The sequence below is a fragment of the Silene latifolia genome, chromosome 1 (genome assembly GCF_048544455.1).
Source record: "Silene latifolia isolate original U9 population chromosome 1, ASM4854445v1, whole genome shotgun sequence".
Lineage (NCBI taxonomy): Eukaryota > Viridiplantae > Streptophyta > Magnoliopsida > Caryophyllales > Caryophyllaceae > Silene > Silene latifolia.
In genome coordinates this window covers 145,832,693-145,854,751 of record NC_133526.1, presented here as the reverse complement: position 1 = coordinate 145,854,751, position 22,059 = coordinate 145,832,693, and positions in this window count along the sequence as shown.

The window sequence follows — 22,059 nt, the reverse complement described above, 5'->3', positions numbered from 1 at the left end:
TTTCAAAATTGATATTTACTTAAGAGCCTAAATGAAACAAAGTTGCAAAGAAAGATATGCCGATGTCTACAAGAGCTAAGTTAAATGTTAACCACGCTAGTGTCGTTACTTAACCTCATTATGAAAATGAAATGGTTAAACCTCCTTCCGAAAAGGGTATTTTGAGAAGGGTGTGTATTAAATGGTATTTCACATTTAAGTAATGACATTGCTACGCATCATTATAAAAATGAATGAGTTAGAGATTAAAATCTCTTTCCATAAGTTTAAGATTAAAACCTTTTCAAAATAAGTATTTTGAAAAGATATGTTGGAAACATATATGGTTTTATCGTAATAACTTGACAAAGAAAAATTGATTTCAATTCTTGAAATGTTTCGATTGAGTAGTCAATTAAGAAACATGTGGAATTAAGTGGGAATTTGAAATTTTCATGTGAAGACATGAAATTTAGTGGGAGCAATCATCTTGTAAAAATTTATAACTTATTACTCATTAAGAATGACGAGTTAGTACTGTCTTTCACAAAGAAGTATTTGAGTTTTCAATTCTGGATGAAAATGGACTAAGATGAATCCAATTACATCATGGGATGTTGGATAGGCATTGAGATATGCACATCAAATCAACGAGAAACGTAGGTTATTCATATCAATGAAAATGGAATAACCATAAGCAGTCATGGTCATTCATTGAACCTAAGAATGGTTGATTACATGATTTAAGATTACTAATGTTTCCGCCATTAGAATAATCATGCACATGTTCTATAATGAATCATATGCTTAAGAGCATGATGAGTCATTGGTAAGCCATATAAGAATCGTCATGAATTCTCGAGGAGAACTAATGGGCTATTCTAGTGTTTGATAGAACACTCTGTTATGTGACAAGAAGTTTCACATATTGAAGTTTCGAAAACGCGTAAGGATTTATGAAAAATCCTAAGCTATTTAAGCTAAAAGGAAAAATAAGAAGTTTGAAAAGATACTTGGTTATAGTAAGAAGTTACTCAAAACTAGTATTTTCAAATTTGCTAGGACTTATGAGAAGTGTTAGGCTAATCATCTAGACAATTGTTGCAAGATCCTACAAAACATATACCTGGTACATTATGAGTTGGAAGAACACTTGACTAGTGCAAGTTATGTCGTCCACCATAATTCGTTTGTTATGTGATAAACAACAAGAAAGTTCTCTCAAAATAAAGAACCTAAACCTAGTTTGGAAAACTAGATATGTACTTGGTGAGATTCATGCTATGTAAGACAAACATGAAAATAAAGGAAAATGCAATTCAAGAGTTTGAACACATGGACACATGGTGTGTTAAACTCATGTTGCAAATGACTAGTGTTTACACACTTACAATATACATCACAAGGTGGTAATATGGTATTGACTACCCGAATGTGATGTCCACATTTGTCGTTTGAGTTATTATTAACTCACCTTATACTTTGTTACATCCAAACAGGTTGTAAAGACAATTGAATTCCGTTAAAGTGAACACGGATTAGCATTGTATTCGCCCATAGTCACTTACAAGAGGTGACGTCTCGAAGTGACTGGAGTGTGATGCGATTGATGGCAAGTTCAAGTGCCATGGAGTCATGTGAGATGACAAGTCGATCACATAGGCAGACTGTTAGGAACACTTTGTTGGGCTAATGACCGCTTATAGAGTTCTGACAAATTTATATAGCCTGGTCATGGCAAGAGCTACTATAGTATTCTAATGAGTCAATTCTTTGACTAAAGACTGTTCGTTTAAGGTGGCACAGTTTCAGATTAACTTTGATTTATGTTACTACGACCTTCGTAAATGGGGTCAAATGGGCATATTTTGGGCTATGATGGCTGTGGCTAATCGAAGGGAATAGTGCGATAGGAATTGTCCACCCCTTGTCAGGGTTAAAACAATATCTCAGGGCCACTCGAAGAGTAATGAACTGGAAATGCGTGGCCACGCTCGGAAGGTATCTATGGTAGATAATTTCGGTCAATCAGTTATTCTCCAGATCGAGGAAACCACTCTCGATATGATCACTTGCAAGTACTACCCGAAAGACACCTTGCATTGAGTGGGAGATAGTAATAGGACAAGAGAATTGGTGACGCACACTTGTCGAGGACAAGTGGGAGATTGTTGGAATAAGTGTCCTCCGACAATAATGCGATCACAACTGTCGATCATGATGATCACATGTTTAAATCTCATATTTAGGAATACAAGAGGGATGTAATATTTTACAGTCAACTGGTCCACACATATCGGTAATGATTGGCTGACTAGAGTTTGACATCACTGTCGTGCGACGGTGGTGATCAGTTGATCCCCTTAGGTCATACCTATAGGGAAATTCTCTTAATTGAGTATTTAATTAATCGTATGCCGATACGAGTTAATTAAATTGCTTAAAATTGACGGATGATTTGTGAGTAAAATTAACGTGTCTTATTGTAATTCGATTAAATTAGATACGGTCTAAGTAATCGAATTGTTTTATTACTTAGAATTAATTATTGTTTACGAAACAATTGAAATTGAATGAATAATTTATTATAAATACAAGACCTTGTAATTTATAATTTGATAAACTGTTTTGGTACAAGTAATTACGAATTACTAGTAGATTTTGTATATGACATATTTTATGAGTATGTTGATTTTTAATATGTTAAAAATACATTACAATTTTACATGTCAAGTAACATGTCACATTTGTCACAATTGACAAATGACAAAATAAAATGGACCTTCCATTTTATGTTAAGTGTACCGAAAATGGGGAGGGTTAGGCTTTTAAATTGTGTTAATTATTTTAAATGGAAACATAATGATTAAGCCTTATGTCTAGCCATGCAACCCTACAAGCTTTTGTGAAGAGCATCTTTTGCATGCATTGGCTCCCTAATAACCCACCCCCAACCGGTTTTTCCACTAGAAAAAGGCCAGTGGTTTTTCCTCTATAATTATTCACTACCTTACCTAATATTTTTCTAGTGTTAGAAAATTATTACATTCTCTACAATTTGTGAAAACTTAGAGAAAGAAACCTCACAATATTACTCCCCTTGTCCGAAATTTTCAAGGGCCAATAAATCAATTTTTGTGTCATTTTTAAGTAAGATTAATATTATTACTAGTTCATAATAATATTGGTTATTAAGGGTATTCCTTGGGTATATGCTTTTGGGAGAGGTTCTAATTTGAACCTTGTTTATCCATTGTTGGAAAGCTCAAGAACTAACAAGAAGGAGATCTTGTTGGTGCCCAAAATCCGAAACACAAATGTAAGAAGTGACGATTTCTTCTCTATTTTGTTTTATGTTTGCATGCATAAGATCTTGTATTTATTTTATGACCAAATAAATTAATTCATATATGAATATGTAAACTTATGAGATTAATGAATCCTAACAGCTTCAAGTGTGGAGAATCTGATCATATGATCAAGGATTGTCCCACATGGGAGAAAATTAAAGACAAGACAAAACGTGAGAAGACAAAGAAGGAGTTCAAGCAAGTAATGATGGCTTCGTGTTGGGGAGATCTTGACTCAGAAGATGATGAAAGATCTAAAGATGACTAAGTAGCAAATCTTTGTCTCAGCAGCGTCAGTCTTGACCTAATCTCTGACAGCGACGATGATAGCATGGATTCTCACTTAAATTACTGATTTCTAGGAGAATCAGATGAAGATGACGATGATGAGATTAGTTATCTTGAACTCAAAAAGCGTGTTAAGAAACTATCTATAAATGCCCTAATTGTATTCTTTGAGCAATCCCTCGACAAATGTCATGAATAGGATATGGAACTAAAGGATCTAAAACAGATTCTTGATATTGCTGAGGAGAATCATATTCTAAAGGCAAAAGCTAAGAAGTTGAAATCTAAAGTTACAGCTGATAAAGCAACAACATTAGATACTGCTAATGCTGAGAAGAAGGAACTAGAGTCTAAAGTTATAGCTAATGAAGCTATAACCTCGGACCTAAAGCTTAATATTAAGCACCTTCTAGCCAACGTTATGGCTAATGAACCTATAACTTTAGAACTTAGAAAAGCCAAAGAACTTTTAGAGTTTAAAGTCACATCTAATGAAGCCGTGATTTTAGATCAAAAGAAAGAAAAAGATTCTCTCACAAAGCAATTAAAGGAATCTAGAACTGACATGATCAATGTTAAGAAACAACATTCGGATATTGTATGTATTCTTAACAAAAGGTTCCAAGACTTTCGTGACAACTTCAAGAAGGATAATAATGTAGATCACACGAAATGTCTTGAGGAGATTTCAACCCTGAAGGACTTATTTTTACATGCTAGGAAAGTCCATGATAAGTGGGAAGGTAGCACAAAAGTCCTGAACTTCCTAACAGAACAATCTGACAATAATATGAAATTGGGTTTAGGATATGGGTGCTACAGCCGTAGAGATCACTCTAAATTCAAATCAACACCTTCTGATCATGATTTCGGAAAAAGAAAATATGCTGATCTTACTCAATACTTGATTTGCAATTATTGTGGTCATACGGGCCACATCCAAAACAATTGTGTCAAACGTGTACAAGATATACGAAAAAATGCCGAATTTGTTAAAACGGTTGACACAACAGTCGAGGATGATGAATCCCCCATAGATGAACCTAACGAAGATAGGAATAATAACTGTGGACAATGGGCCACGGGGGGCGCTTGGGAACAAGCGTTTGCATTTGTGGAGTCGCCACCAATTTTTATTGGAAATTGGAACCGTTCGAATACCTCGCGTCATGTCAAGACACAAAGTAGTGACATGAACACTAAGAACTCATTACCTTTAGCATTCTATGTCTAGAAAGACTCTCGTGGATACGTATTAGGAAGTCCTTTTACTGGACATCTAATCCCGCCCGCCTCGATAGCGGCCTCTACTAATGATTAGGGAAGTTACTCATACTCGATATGTCATCGATTATATGCATGCAATGCACCATCCACAGATTAATCCTAAGATGTGAATTAAACTAAGTTGGTGAACACGTATTTAGGCAAACAAATATGTCGAAGTTGGAATTTAGATTAATTACATGTGGAAAACAAGTAAATAAATCATACAATACGATAATTGAATAAATGCAATAATTAAAATTACAATAAATTACAAAGGGTTTGGTCGATTTGCGTCAAAAATACATTTAAGACTGATGATTTGAGAAAAAAACAAGAGAAAATAAAATAGGTTAAATACGGACAGATTAAGAGGTGATAATACGAATAATAGTCGATTAATACGTAGACTAACGAATTAGGTCAAAGAAAGAACATAAGTTCAGAGACAGAACTCAACCCGGAACAGGCGCAGCAATGCTGCGTCTCTTGGAAGAGGCGCAATGGTCACTGCGTCTGTTCCTGAGGTGAGTTCTGGCTGTGAAGCCGGAACTGCGAATTGTTAATGTTCGTTGGCGATTTTAATGGTTGATTACGGATATGTGACTCGGATGGAAGTGATTTAACAGGTTATTTACATGTGAATTCGTCATAAAGGAGATAGAAAACGAATTAAAACTAATTAAAACTAATAAAACTAAGTATAAACGAGTTAGGGTTAATTACAATTTAGTTAGGTTATTTATAGAGATGGAAACGAACTAGACAAACGTGATAAACTGATGGAAGCATATACAAAAGTTGAATTCCAGAGACTTGATATGAACAAATCGAATCTCCAAAACTCGGATTTGATTTAATGACAAAAACTCGAAAATATTGATTATTAGGGATTTAGGTCGGGATTAAAGCGATAATTATTTCAAATACGTTAGAATTATCTTATACGAATGAAATAAGAAGAAAATAAGAAAAGACAAAACAAAAGAGACGAAATAACAAAGAACAAAGGAAGAAGAAGAAAGGCAGGAACTGCGGCAGCCTCAGGAAGAGGCGCAGCAGATGCTGCGACTCTTCGAAGAGACGCAACAGTTGCTGCGTTTCTTCTCGACGTCTGTTAATCCATAAAAATAGTTTAATAAAGGGGTTTTAGAAATCCGTTTTAAATATATTTCTGACGTAAACCTTACATTAATTAGTACAAAAATAAAATACAATAACAAAAGATGGGATTTACACCCTCAGACTTACATGTTTGACGAAACGAGATTAACTAAGTTAACGTCTAGTGATTGCTCGACTCAAATGTATGATGAAAGTGCCCTCGTAAGAGGATTTAGATTAAATTGATTGATTGATTGAAGTCTAGTTTGTCAAATTGGTCGGTCAAGCAATGTGACTGGTACTCAGAAGGATCCGAGCTTACGTGGTCGATTGATCAAGCACGTAGACGTTAATAAGTTTAGAGCACGGTTTTAGAATGCAAAGGGAGAAGAGAAGGGCGGACACTCGCGTGAGAAATATGTGAAGCCGAAGGCTTCTATTTATAATAATCACACGGAGGAATTATGGAATGACTAAAACCGTGGAAACAAATCTGGAAAAGATCTTAAAATATGCAGAAAAGGGCTGGGGAAGAGGCGCAACAGCTGCTGCGACTCTTGGAAGAGGCACAGCAGGTGCTGCATCCTTTCCCCGGAGGTTTCCTTCTGCGGAAGAAAGATTTCCGCGTTTCTTTTATGGAATTGCGGTAGATCTCAACTTCCTTATTCTTTATCATAAAATTTCGGGATATATTTTACCAAAAGATAAAAAAAATTGACTTTATAAAATAAATATCTAGAACATTCTAGAACATTCCGACTCGGCATTTTAAAACGGTTTATTAGAAAATGAAGCGGTTTTTGACCCGGACTCCAAATGAACTCTACTTACTGTCAAAATGACCGTATCGGCGCGTAGATGACAACCAAGGAGTAGACACAAGTTTTTGAGCTATCACTTGACGATAAACTTATGAACTGTCATAAATCGTTCCGCGTACCAAACATGCGGCCCAATCATCACCGGGTGTTTGGCGGGAGGTGCATAAATGAGGTATCTACAGAGCCCCCACTTTGATTGAGGCTTGGACAAGGCGAAAGTCAAAGTATAGCCATCAGGTCAATCGATGATTACAACCTGACGACTATGGCGAAGCGAGGCAGCTCAAGAGTCTGAAGAAAGGACCTGTCGCCGGGAACATTTTAGAGTCCGTTGACTATCGGGAAGGGTCGTTTAAAGTCCATTAGACTACGTAAGGAAGCTCGCCAACCATAAGAAGAGACAATACTTGAGACTTCTTTCTCGAAATATTTCTGGAGTTGCGTAGGAGCTAAGCTAAGGCGTAGGAGCTAAGGTTAGGACCTAAAAGATATATAAGGAATGTGCTAGGGTGTGGGGCCCTAAAAGAAAAACATCGACGGGAAGGCGGCCTAAGGGTAACCGTGGTTTGGGCGTATGAACCCCAAAAAATGCGATCACAAAGGGATTAGGATCCTATAGATGAAGGCTAGGTGTGGGAGCATATGTAGGTTGGGAACCCAAGGTTGGTATGAGAACATCCGGAGAACGATCGATTCCTTTACCGAACTCCAAGGGGAAATAAAACAAAATATTGAGGGCAGCAGGACGTCGGTAGAAACTGCTGGGGAAATCTGCTTGCGTCGGTCTCAAGCGAACTCTTGTCGGGGAATATATTGATGATTCTTTTCTTTGATTAGATCATTTCCGGTGTCTGCTTCCAAAAACACTCTGTGTCTTGAGAAGTACAATCGGCCGTCATGGACTCTCAGTGGACGAAAAGGCGAAATCCGCTCGTTGTTGCAAGCGAAGTCTTGGTGGAATACTGCGACAGCTCACAGTCTGCTCGAAGATAAAATATTGCGACAGTTCACAGTCTGCTCGAAAATAGAATACTGCGACAGTTCACAGTCTGCTCGAAATATGGGTTCGGACAAAGAATAAATATCAAATGGACCAAATATATGATATATGGTGTTGGAGAAGAGGCGCACCAAAGATGGGCCCACAAAAAACGAACTTATAACGAACTTTTGAAAATTAAACTGGAGGGAAACTGGGGAAGAGGCGCAGCAAGAGCTGCGACTCTTGGAAGAGGCGCAGCAGATGCTGCGTCCTTTCCTGAGCTCGTCCCTGTCTGAGTAAAAACTCGACAGAATTTGTGTTTTGTTCATAATAACAAAACACATTTTCTTCTTAAACTCTCTCAAATTCAAACAAAAATCCGTCAAAATTTGATCAAATCCTTCCATTAATCATGACTAATTGAGGTATGTGTCTCGTTCTTGCTTTAACATTCGTATTTGCTTGATTTTCGATCGAAAAAATTAGGGTTTTCAACCCATTTATTTTGAAAATTTGGGGCTTTTCCCCCAAATAAATTTGCCTTGTAAAATAGACATTAGAAATGGATAATTGGCGATATTAGGAACATAACCATGCATTTGTTTTGAACTTTCGTCAAGCATTGAGCATTTGAGTGAAATTGAGACAGTTTCTCAGCTGTTTTGAAAACCGCTTCGAAAATGGCCTTAGGATTGCCCATTTTTGATGAAATTTGATTTTTGGAATCCTTGTGTAATAGGTAAACTTCCTACCATGTCAGATTTTTGATTCGTGACAGCTTTTTCAAGACACTTTTCTAAGGCATAATCGCCATTATAGCGAAATACTGCCGAATTTCCGACTCAAACCCATGACTAGGCTTAGACTTAGACTAGACTTGACCCAGTTTACCCATATGAATGGTCGGGTTTCGAAAGAAATGGCCAAAGATGGCGATATAACGCCCCCTTCAGGGCTCAAAAAGGCTTGAAACCACCTTCATCGAGGCTTGTCGTCACTTGACGCACCCTAATTTACTTCGATCTTGCAGGTGACGTTCCTTGTTCGTCGGGGAGGGCTCCCATGGACGTTGACTTTAACTTTGACATTTCTCGTACTCTTGAGGAGGTGTTCGAGGAGGTTTTCGAGGAGGTTGTCGAGGAGGTCCCGAGGTGGGCCAACGTCGGACGAGGTGGTCGCTAGCTAGCGGGAGCACCTGAGTGGGCGAAGAAATGGGATGGTCGACATCTCATTTGGGCAGCGGAGAGCCACCGGTCTTATAGGACAGCGAGGAGTTTGGTAGACTTCAGACTTGTCATCTCTTTACTAATTTCCTCCTTTATTCACTTGTAATTCCATTTCTCATTTGCTTTGTGCTAAAGATAGCATTTTCTTGAATGGATACAGGAGGTCGGGAACTTGAGGTCCTTCTCTAGTTACACGACGATGATGGAGGCCTATGGGAAGTTGACGGAGGAGGAGAAGGCCATCATCAAGCTGGGAGCCTTCGGAGCCTTGGTGGGAGCGTGGAGGGCGATCAAGGAAAGGAAGCTTCGGGTTAACCTTTGCCTGATTCGGGCCTTCCTCGATCGGTACTGGGACACGACCTTGACCTTTCACATGCCTTTTGGGGAGGTCGGGGTCACTTTGGAGGACTACGGCATGATTTCTTGTCTGTCGTGTGGTGAGGAGGCTGTGGTGTGGCCGTCGACGGCCATGAGGGTGGACTCGGCTAAGGCCAGGAGGCTGATCGGCTGGAACCTAGCAGAGGGTGCTGCCAATGTTCCCGGGTTAGTATCGAGTACTTATGTCAGGGACTACTTTGCGGGTAGGACCCCGGCGTTGGTGACGATGGATGGGAGGAGGGTGGCTCCTCCTACTTGTACTGCGGAGTAGAGGGCTCGTCTGTGGCTCTGGTGGTTCTTGTCTTCGTTTTACCTTGGAGACAATGGGGAGAGGCTGTTGACGAAGCTTCTTCCGTTCCTTGCTGACTTGAGTGACCTAGGTCATTAGGACTGGGTTACTCTTAGTTTTGTGGTCCTCACTCGCTATATGAGGGCCATGGTTCGTCCTGAGGTGCTGGAAAAGGGGACTTCTCCTGCCACGGTTGGTCCTGGGCTGCTACTGGAGGTATGAACCTTTGTTTTGCATTATGAAAGATCATTACTTCTTCATATATTTCTCATATTCCCATCAAATCATAAAAGATCATCATCGATTGTCTTGCTTTGCAGGCGTGGGTGTACTCCTACTTTCCGGGCTTCGCGCCCATGAGGACGGAGCCTGAGCCGAGTGCGTACCCAGTTGCGAGGGACTAGGTGGTATGGCATAGGAAGAGCCGGCGTTCTTCTTACGATGTTTGTCGATGGGGTGTGAATGCCCTAAAGTTGAGTGACGTAAGTATCTTCAATAACTGTTCCTTTTATTCGTTTTATTGCTTTTAGAAATGATCATAAGAATGACCCCTTCGTTTAGAGCAGATCATAGGAATGACCCTTTGTTTGCCCGTTTTAGTGGGTGCCCAAACCTTGGGTGGACTACCTTGGCGCTCCGGCCTTCGTGGCTGAGGTCTTTCGACCTAGGAGCTCGAGCCGGTTGCTGCTGAGGATGTTTATGGGACCAGTGTGGTACCTGGGCGAGTGTTTGACTCGTCAGTGCTCTCGTGACACTTTCACGGTTCCCGCCGACCCTCCACGGACGATGTTTAGGGAGCCTTCTGATGCTGAGAAGGAGGCTGACTTGGCGGGCATTGGCGCTGACGCTCTTCTCCTGCCTGGTGAGGAGTACTCCTTGTTTGTCCGCCGGAGACTGGCGTATTGGCCGATCGTTGTAAGTATTTTTCCTTCCTTTTGAATTGACTTGGCAAACTGACGAATGATCGTCGAATAAAGAATTCATTAAAATTTTGCAGGAGATCGAGGTGGCGGGCGTTGAGCCTCCAGCGTACCCAAAGACCCTTGAGTACACAGACGCGGCGGGGATGACGATGATCTCCGAGCTCCGTGACTTCGGCGAGGAGGTGAGAGATGTTGGCCTGGAGGAGTGGCAGCATTTGGTTAGGAGGGTAAGCCCCGGATTCGGTTTACCTCTGCTATTGTATAAGAATACACTTGTTCATTTTATTGAAAATCTTTTGTTTATTGAACTGCAGGTGGCGCCATCTCAGCATGTGGCGCTGTGGAGGGTGGCCATCCGGCTACGGGCCACGGCAATCGAGGCACTTGCAGGTGGTCGAGGACGACATCTATGAACCTCTCATTCTTGTGATCTGAATTTCGTTGCAATTTTTCGCATTTGTTTAAAATGGTTGAATGGAATGATTGAAAGGAGGCATTTCTTTATCACTTGCAGAGGAGCGAGACCTGGAGCGGAAGCTAGCGCAGTCCCAGGAGGAGACAGCTCGCCTATTGAGGGAGGTGGAGGTTAGGGACGCTGAGATCCCTGCTCTCAAGGCGACAGTAGCTAAGCTGAGTGGCGACTAGGAGTAGCTATCTTTGCTTGCTTCTTTTGTTGTTGGTTGTCTTGTATATACTTGTATATTTTGGACCTCGTTTTGTACTTTCCGACCTTGTTTCGGGCGAGAGCCCCCAGCTGATTATACTTGTTGTGTTTTAGTTATACATATGGCGGCCTGAGTGCCTTTGCTGCTGGGTTGTGTGTTGTTCCTGCAGGTTAGGTTAAAAACAGGTTTGGTAGATGACAGTTTTACGCCGTCATGCTGCCGGAATTTACACAGAATTTACACGCGTGACATATAATACACACATGGCTTGAATTAACGCAAAATGAAAAAAAAGCCCAGAAATGAGCGAAAGTGACAAAAAATGCCAAAAATGGGAAAAAATGACTGGACGGTAGGGAGGGATACCCCCTAAAAAAAACGTAAAAAGAAATGTATAAGTTTGAAATAAAATGTTAAATGAGGAGTGAAATGATTCCTCTAAAAAAAGAAAATGAAATGAGACGGGTAAGTGTGCTCGTTTGGCGAGAATGTCAATTTTATCTCGAAAAGCGTGCTCGGAAATTTAAGAAACATGAAATTTGGTAATTAGACGGAATTACCAAAATAATAACCTATAGGAATAGGAAATTATAGCCAAAATAATTTTGGAGAGATCCAAGGCTGAAAATCACAGAAATTAGCCTGGGGAAGAGGAGCAGCAAGAGCTACGACTCTTCCAAGAGGCGCAGCAGGTGCTGCGCCACTTCCCCAGCTGGTCAGGCCTGACGGAAATTAGTAAACAACTTTTAGTATAAATAGAGACGTCGGGGAAGCTTTTATTCTCATAATTCCTCCATCTTTCTTCTAAAAACTCCCATATATTCTAAAAAAATCAAAACTATGGATGCCTTCGAAAACCGTCTCAAGGAGTGGACAAATAAGTTCACAAGTGTGGAGAAATATGACATGGATGCATTTAATTTGGGATCAATTTTGAGTCTCAAATTGGTGTAAATTGTGAAGCCATTCTTGGATGCCTGTCTCGACTATTGGGACCCAAATTTTCATGTTTTCGCCTTTCTTGGAGGCGATATTTGTCCTTTCCCGGAGGAGATAGCTGCTATTGGAGGATGGGATCCGGAGAATGCACCCGCTGTACCTTTTAGCTCTCAAGGGTATAATGGCAAATTTAGAGACTTGTTGGGACTGACTAAGGTTGAGGTCGATGGTCTTGTGACCTCAAAAGGAGTCCGTATGCTTGACTTCATTGACCGATTCATAAACAGGGAAGACCCTTCTATTTCTTATGTTGCGAGACGCAGGGCGTTCGGGTTTTGTCTACTTCATTGTTATGTCCTTCAAGGGCATGTTGACAAAGAGATGAGAGGGGATCCTCGTTTCTTGAGCATAGTGGAACAAATAGAGTTGCGCAAGAGCCTAGCATGCCTTTGTTTAGGAGAGATCATTCTGAGGTTGGACAGCAGAAAAGCCAACCGCGAGCTTCCTTATCTGGGAAGTCCTATTATCTTGCAGGTAAGAACCCGGTTTCTCTTTCTTTTTTTTCGTTGTTTTTTTTTCGGTTGGCTTTATGGGCATTAGTTCCCGTCATCCTTTGTAGGTTTGTCTTATGGAGCGTCTGCGGTTGATCGAGCCCCCAGTTAATGTGCCAGGATACCATGCTCGTTCAATTGCCATGAGAACCAGGCTCTACATGGTGGACTTCACTCGGGTTTGCAACTATTGGGAGAACAAGTTGAAGAATGAAGGAGGTCCCTTGATCCGATGGATTGTGCCATGGTGGCATCTCAGGTCAGTCACCGGAGTTTCATCTTTAGATCCTACTCGGTCAGTTCGCATCCCGGGCTTGGAGTTCATGGTCTGCATCTTCCCGGAGAGATTGATGAGCCAAGTGGGTCTTAAGCAGAAGATCCCAAAGCTTGACACTGTTCCTCGGACTGCATTAGCACATACTATAGAGAGTCGTCGAGAGTGGGCCCTCAAGTGGGCTCAGTGGAACATGTGGTTCATACTTTCTCCTGTTGGCTCCTTATGGGTATCTGATTCATATTTACAATGGAGGAAGGCTGCTACTCCTGAAGAGCGTGAGAGACTGAGGAAGCACGAGCCTGTTGACTACTGTTATGTTTATATACCTCTTATTAGACTCCTCTAATAGTGAACTAATTAACATTTTAATTATTTGTTCTTTAGATCTAGTGCATGCAAAACAAAATAAGAGATTTATGAGGAAAAACAATGTCCCTTACATTGATGGTTGGTTCGAAAATATGGGCACAAGTAAGGTCACCTTCCTTCACTTGTTCTTGAGCTTAATGTGTTGGATGATCCTCCAAAAATCCCAATGTAGAGATTCTCCTCTTGATTGCACCCAAGATTAGCCCTTATCTCTACTAAATAATATTTGCTAGATATTTGTCTAGTAGTCTACCTTAAAATTGATTACTAATACTCATATATTACACTAATAATATTAGTAATCTCATTGAACAATTTGAATCAAGATTTCTCAAGTTTTTGGTGAAAGAGAAATGAATATGAGAAAGTTTTTCATGTAAATGAATGAATGTGCATAAAGAGAATAAGTAGAGAACAAAAATCCTCTAATGTGGAGGAGGTGTACCGGTTTTGGGAGGGGAGGAGGACCAATATATGGTCTTTTCACTTTTCCCTTTTGTTCTTATCTAAACATTAGGTGTAAGACTAGGCTAGAGTATGCATCACATATGTCATACACTATGAACAAATGCAAACAAACAAAAGCCATTTCATACTACCCAAAACCGGTTTCTCCTCATAAAATGGACTTCCATTTTATTTTGTCAATTTGTCATTTTTCACACAATATGTCACATGTAGTATGTTACATGTTATTAATTAATTTAATGCATATTTATCACATAAATATCATTTTATAAATTAATTAAATTACATTCAACAAATTGATTAGTGATACTTGATCACATAAATAAAATGGGTCATTTAATTATAATTCACAACATCTTGTAATTATAATCAACCATTCATTCATTTCTCAATTGTTTCACAAACAATAAACAATTTTAGTAATAAAGTATTTTAATTACTAAAATAAATCTTATTTAATCCCATTACAATAAGATATCAATATTCTCTCTCACAAATGAATTGTTCACTTTTAACGAATTGATTAACTTGTATCTGTTGGAATATGTGTCCTCCGACAATAATGCGATCACAACTGTCGATCATGATGATCACATGTTTAAGTCTCATTTTAAGAATACAATTGGGAAGTAATATTTTACTGTCAACTGGTCCACACTTATCGGTAATGATTGGCTGACTAGAGTTTGACATTACTGTCGTGCGACGGTGGTGATCAGTTGATCCCCTTAGGTCATACCTAAAGGGTAACACTCTTAATTGATTATTTAATTGATCGTAGGACGATACAGGTTAATTAAATTACTTAAAGTTGACGGACGGTTTTAGAAGTAATATTTACGTATCTCATTATAATTTGATTAAATAAGATACTGTCTAAGTGATCGAATTGTTTTATTACTTAGATGAAATTATTGTTTAAGGAAACAATTGCATTTGAATGAATAATTTATTATAAATACAAGATGTTGTGATTTATAATTGGTAAATTATTTTGGTACAAGTAATTATGAATTACTAAGTCGATTTTGTACATGACGTATTTTTATTAATGCGTTGATTTTTAATATGTTAAAAATGCATAACAATTTTACATGACTTGTGACATGTGACAAATTGACAAAGATAAAATGGAATCCATTTTATCTTAAATGGACCGAAATAGAGGGTGTATTAGGATAAATATTGTGTTGATTAATTAAAGTGGAAAACATAATCATTTTACCTAATTACTAGCCATGCATACCTAGTTACTCTTGTGAAGAACACCTTGCTCATGCATTGGCCCCTTTTACCCTCCCCTACCCGGTTTTCCTTGAAGAAAAGGCCAAAGGGGTTTTCTCTATTATTTACCTAATACACTACATCAAAAGATTAGTGTATTATTCATTCTAACATCATCTAAATATAGAGTTTTAGAGAGATAAAAATTACTTCCTCTTCTCCCTTCTCTTAACCGAAAATAAGAGACCAAATTCCATATTTTGGGTCAATTTTATTTAGATTAATATTGTTCTAGTATTAATAATATTAATCTTTTAAGAGGTTACTTTGGGTATAATTCCTTGGGAGAGATTCTACTCTTGAATCTTTGTTCATCCATTTTAGGAGAACTCAAGAACAATTGAGTAGGAGAACTCATTCTTGCCCAGTAATCCGAAATTTCTAATGTAAGAATGATGATTTCTTCTCTATATTTACTTGTGTTTGCATGCATATGATCTAATTAATTTTATGACTAAATTATTTGTAACATATATGAATATATTGAGTATAATGAGATATAAATTTCAAATAAGCGGTATCATGAGCCTTAGGTTGTTTGCATGCAAATCGGTTATAGTTTTTCCGAGTTATACGATTAACAAATAAAACTTACAAATTTGTGTTTATTATGATATATCACGAAATTCATTATGCATGCTAAAGTTTCTGGTCCTAAAATGTATTTAGGATATTTTGGTTAATTTATGGTTTTTTATTGTTCATTTTATATAATAATGGCATTAAAATGTGATTTTATGATAAAAATGTCATTTTTTGACTAAAATTAGCTAAACTTTGATTTTTCCAGTGGTTTTTGGATATGTTTTCACATATATTATCTTATGATGACATGTAATGTTTCATAATTGTATGAGTTATTATACTCGAAATATGGAATTTTCAAGATAAAATCGAATTTAAATGGAAAAATAGGTTAATATGAGTTATATTTAGAATCTGGTCATAAAATTTTAGTATGTTGTCACATGCAATTTTACAAGATGTGTGTAAAATAATTGGATATAATGAAGTCTTTATACATGATTTATGAATTTTTGATGAAAAATAACATAAATAGTGACTTTAATTAGTAAAAATTGCTAAAACATACTTCATGACTAAGGAAAAACGTCACATGTTGCATTTTATCACCTATTTCAGATCTAAAATTGAAAAGTTGATAAAAATAATTTTTCTCATATTTTTATGGTTTTAATTGATAAATCCGATAAACCGCAACATAGTTTTTCTCGATAAATTTCGAAATTTTTAACCTAAGTTTTTGAATATTATGAGTGTCATGGTATTTTTCCAGAATGTTCATGAGTTTAAATTTCAAATTTTGAATTTATTTGAAATTTTTATGATTTATTTGAAGTTTATGGCTTTTATTGTAATTTTGAGTCCTTTTATGAACAATATTAAGAAATATAAGTTAATTATAGTCAATATGTTAGTGGAGACTAATTTTGAGTTCTAAGATGGTTAGGGTAATTAACTAATACATAAATATGATTTTATGTAATTTATTGTGATTTTAAAAGGTTGAATCACGCAAATCCGTAAAAATTAATTAATATACGATATTGGCTCCTTAAAGGCGATTTAGCATAAAATTGGGCATGTTTATACATATTATAATGCTGCATTTTATTTATGATTGTCATAATTTTTATTTTATGTAATTTTTTAATTATGTAATTTTACTTAGTATGGCCTTAGTTTTTAATTGGTATTGCCCGAAATGTATGGGAATATCGATTCGGTTGTAATTTATTGTGATCTCGTATCACCGTTTTGTAATTTAATAGATTTATTTTTATTTTAATTACAAATGTATAATAGGAAATTATGTAATTTGTTATGTAATTTATTTATTCCGGAGATCCTTGAAGACGGTGCCACCCAAGAAGGCGATCCATTAAAGACGGTGTTACCTCGAGATGCGTGCCAAAACCGATGTTCAAGGGACCAATGGAGTTGGTTTCCGAATTTGTAATAGTTTATTAGATTTACTATTTTACGAAGGCCATACTAGGATTTATATTTTATGCTTTGCGTTTTATTTATATGTTGCATGCATCGCTAAATCGCCATAACTAAAACATGCATTATCATTTAATCGAGTATATCGACCGTGTCAATTATAATTATCGTAGTTCACCACTTTAGTTCACTTAAAACGTGATAGATAATAAATTGACATGACCTCTCGCTAAAATAAACAATTGAGACTTAGCCTTACCAAAAAGTAGAAACCATGAAAACCTATTTCGTGAGGGAGTGCGCTCGGCCCTACTGGGGTACAAACCTTGTTACGCAGGGAAAGTGGGTGATAAATGTCTATCCACCGAATTCATGTTGATAAGGGATGAATCGGCCCTACCGTGCCCAAGTTGATGTGGATTTGGATCATGGACACATTTATTCGAAATTTGGATTGAACTCAACGGAAGTATTCGTGACCGTAGTCGCATGTGTTCCGTGGTAAAGATAATAATTAATGTAATTTTATCGACCAAGAGTTCTAAAAGTAGAATCGATTAAAGCGTTAATCCACCGAGTTATATTGATAAGGGATGAATCGGCCCTACCGTGCCCAAGTTAATATGAATTTGGATCTTAGAATCATTTATTATAGTTGGGTAGAGGTCACTATATAAATGCCATAAAACTTGTTTAAATTAAATTTTTACGAGTGTTATTATTATTTTGAAAACGACATATGTTTTATTCCTTCTATTTTTGTTTTGTAGACCACTTTTATTTCTCATAACAATGGCCGCTCCAAACACCAACGCCACACCTCGCACTAATGCTTCATGGCTCCGATCCTTCATGGATCGTTGTAAACTTGAAAAGAATGGGTCAAATTTCTCCGATTGGGATGCCCATCTCAAATTAGCCGCCCAAGGTGACGACAAGCTTCGTTACCTTACCGAGGCCTCTCCACCCGAACGTAATGCTAGGTCGAGTGCCGCCACTAGGGAAGCATATGAGGCTTACCACAAAGAGTCCGCCGCAATGAAAAATGTGTTGATTTTTGCGATGGAGGCGGATCTCCAAAGGAGAGCCTTTAAAATGGGCACCGCTAATAAAATCTATTCCAAGCTTGTGACAATGTTTTCACAAACTCCGCGGATCGTCCAATATGAGGCGGCCACGGCATTCTTTGATCTCGACTTTAAGGAGGGCCAAAAGGTTAGCCCTCACGTGCTCAAATTGATGGAGCTAGTCGAGACTTTGAAGATTCAAAAGGTTGAAATCCCCAAAGAGCTCATTGTAGATAGGATTCTACACTCCTTATCCAAAGTCAAAGCGTATGTTCAATTCCGGGTGAATTTTAACATGCAAGATAAGGACGTGTCTCTTGAATAGTTGCACAAGTTACTTGTGCAAGCCGAAAGAGACATGGGGTTAAATGTTAACCCACCTAAGGATGTGCTTAACATAAGCACCAAGCAAGGGAAAGTTCAAGAAGAATGGGAAGAAGGGTAAGAAACAAGCTCCCAGTTTCACCAAGGCTAAGACTTTTGAAGCTAGCACTTCCAAAACCAAGAAGGGTCCTCTTGACAAATGCCATTATTGTAATGGTGTTGGATATTTGAAGAGGAATTGCTCCAAGTATCTTGGTGACATCAAAGCTAGAAAGATCACTCCAGTAGGTAAATGACTATCCTTTCTTTTATGTTTCTAATTCAACTATGGTATTGTGATACAAAGTTGTAATAATGTATCCCCTTTTTATTGTAAATAGGGCCTCCACCAAGCAAGGACAAGGGAAAGGAAAAGCAAGCTTGAGAAATCATCAAGAAGCTAGTAGTAGCTTCCATGAAGCTTGGCTTTTTATTGTCTTATTTTAATTTATGTTTCGGATTTTTAGAACTATTTTGATTTCCGTGTTCGACATGGAAATGTTTTATCCTTTCTAAACAATTGTTGTATTTTGGATTATGGTGGCTTGGTTTGCAACCCAAGTCACCCGTTTTATCGTATTTTTTCCTTTGTTCTAAAAATTCGTCTTTATATGCTTGCACATAGAAACATATGATTATCCACTTAAAGTGATCTAATACACAACTATAATGATGGGATTCATTATATGTCCACAAGCTCAAGGCTTGTGTATGATCAATTATAAAGTGATATTGAGTTGATGAAGTCTCTTAAAGGAATGTCAATCACCAAGTACACCTATCAAATCTAAAACTATTAGTCAATTTATGAGATAGTCCTCCTTAAACTTCAAAATCATTATTTGTGTCTCATAAGCTATCTTTGAATCTCTAGTGTATTTATTCTAAAGATAGAGTGGGAGAAAAATGTAGACACAAAGAACACAAAGCAAATTTGTATACTTGAGTAAATGAGATCTACGAAAGAAAGAATGATTTGTATACCTATATAGATAGTGTACACGAATAGATGAGATCTATGGTCTCGAATAGATGAAATTTACATGACAAAAGGGACCAAGTGAAGTAATCAAAAGAATATGTTCTCAAGATAACTACACGAGGAGACCAAAAGAAAGTTTTGGAAGAAAATGACTAATGAAAAGACTTATCAAGAGATTTGGCTAGTTTATGAATGACTTTTGACCAATAGTTTCAATATTGATATTTACTTAAGAGCCTAAATGAAACAAAGTTGCATCCTCGAAAGTAAATGTGATTTATGACTAAAAGTTGCAAAGAAAGATATGCCGATATCTACAAAAACTAAATTAATAGTTAACCACGCTAGTGTCATTACTTAACCTCATTATGAAAATGAAATGGTTAAACCTCCTTCCGAAAAGGGTATTTTGAGAAGGACGTGTATTAAATGAAATTCGCATTTAAATAATGATATTGCTATGGATCATTATTAAAATGAATGAGTTAGAGATTAAAATCTCTTTCCATAAGTTTAAGACTGAAATCATTTCAAAATAGGTATTTTGAAAGGATATGCTGGGAACATATATGGTTTTATCTTAATAACTTGGCAAAGCAAAATATATTTCAATTCTTGAAATGTTTCGATTGAGTGGTCAATTGTGAAACATGTGGAATTAAGTGGGAGTTGGAAATTATCATGTGAAGACATGGAATTTAGTTGGAGCAATCAACTTGTAAAAATTTATAACTCATTACTCATTGAGAATGACGAGCTTATACTATCTTTCACAAAGATATGTTTGAGTTTTCAATTCTGGATGAAAATGGACTATGATAAACCCAATCACATCATGAGATGTTGGATAGGTATTGAGATATACACATCAAATCAACGAGAAACGTAGGTTATTCATTTCAATGAAAATGGAATTGCCATTAGCAGTCAGGATCGTTCATTGAACCTGAGAATGGTTGATCACATGATTATTAATTACTAATGTTTCCGCCATTAGAATAATCATGCACATGTCCAATAATGAATCATATGCATAAGAGCATGATGAATCATTGGCAAGCCATAGATGAATCGTCATGAATTCTCGAGGAGAACTAATGAGCGATTCCAGTGTTGGACAGAACACTCTGTTATGTGACAAGAGGTTGCACATATTGAAGTTCGAACACACGTAAGGATTTATGAAATTCCTAAGCTATTCAACCAAAAGGGAGAAATAAGAAGTTTGGAAAGATACTTAGTTAAAGTAAGAAGTTACTCAAAACTAATTTTTTCTAATATGCTAGGACTTATGAGAAGTGCTTGGCTAATCATCTTGACAATTGTTGCAAGACCCTACAAAACGTATACCTAGTGCATGGTGAGTTGATGGAACACTTGATCAGTGCAAGTTATATCATCCACCACAAGTTTGTTGGTTGTGAGATAAACAACAAGAAAGGTCTTTCAAGATAAAGAACCCAAACCAAGGTTGGGAACCTATATGTGTACTTAGTAAGCTTCATGCTATGAGAGATAACATGAATGAAAGGAAAATGCGATAAAAGAAGTTTGAACAAATGGACACATGGTATGTTAAACTTCTATTGCAATCGACTAGTGTTTAACACTTACGATATGCATCACAAGGTTGTAATATGGTATTGACTACCCGAATGTGATGTCGACATTTGTCGTTTGAGTTATTATTAACTCACCTTATACTTTGTTACATCCAAACGGGTTGTAGAGACAATTGAACCCCGTTAAAGTGAACACGGATTAACATAGTATTCGCCCATAGTCACTTGTATGAGGTGACGTCTCGAAGTGACTAGAGTGTGATGCGATTGATGGCAAGTTCAAGTGCCATGGAGTCATGTGTGATGACTAGTCGATCACATAGGCAGACTGTTAGGAACACCTTGTCGGGCCTTATGACCGCTTATAGAGTTCTGGCAAATTTATATAGCCTGGTCGTGGCGAGAGCTACTATAGTATTCTAATGAGTCGATTCTTTTGACTAAAGACTGTTCGCCTAAGATGGCACAGTTTCAGATTAACTTTGATTTGTGTTACTACGACCTTCATAAATGGGGTCAAATGGGCATATTTTGGGTTATGATGGATGTGGCTAGCCGAAGGGAATAAGTGCGATAGGAATTGTCCACCCCTAATCAGTGTTATAACAATATCTCAGGGCCACTCGAGGAGTAATGAACTGGAAATGCGTGGCCACGCTCGGAAGATATCTATGGTAGATAAATCCGGTCAATCAGTTATTCTCCATATCGAGGAAACCACTCTCGATATGATCACTTGCAAGTACGACCTGAAAGACACCTTGCATTGAGTGGCAGATAGTAATAGGACAAGAGAATTGGTGACGCACACTTGTCGAGGACAAGTGGGAGATTGTTGGAATATGTGTCCTCCGGCAATAATGCGATCACAACTGTCGATCATGATGATCACATGTTTAAGTCTCATTTTAAGAATACAATTGGGAAGTAATATTTTACTGTCAACTGGTCCACACTT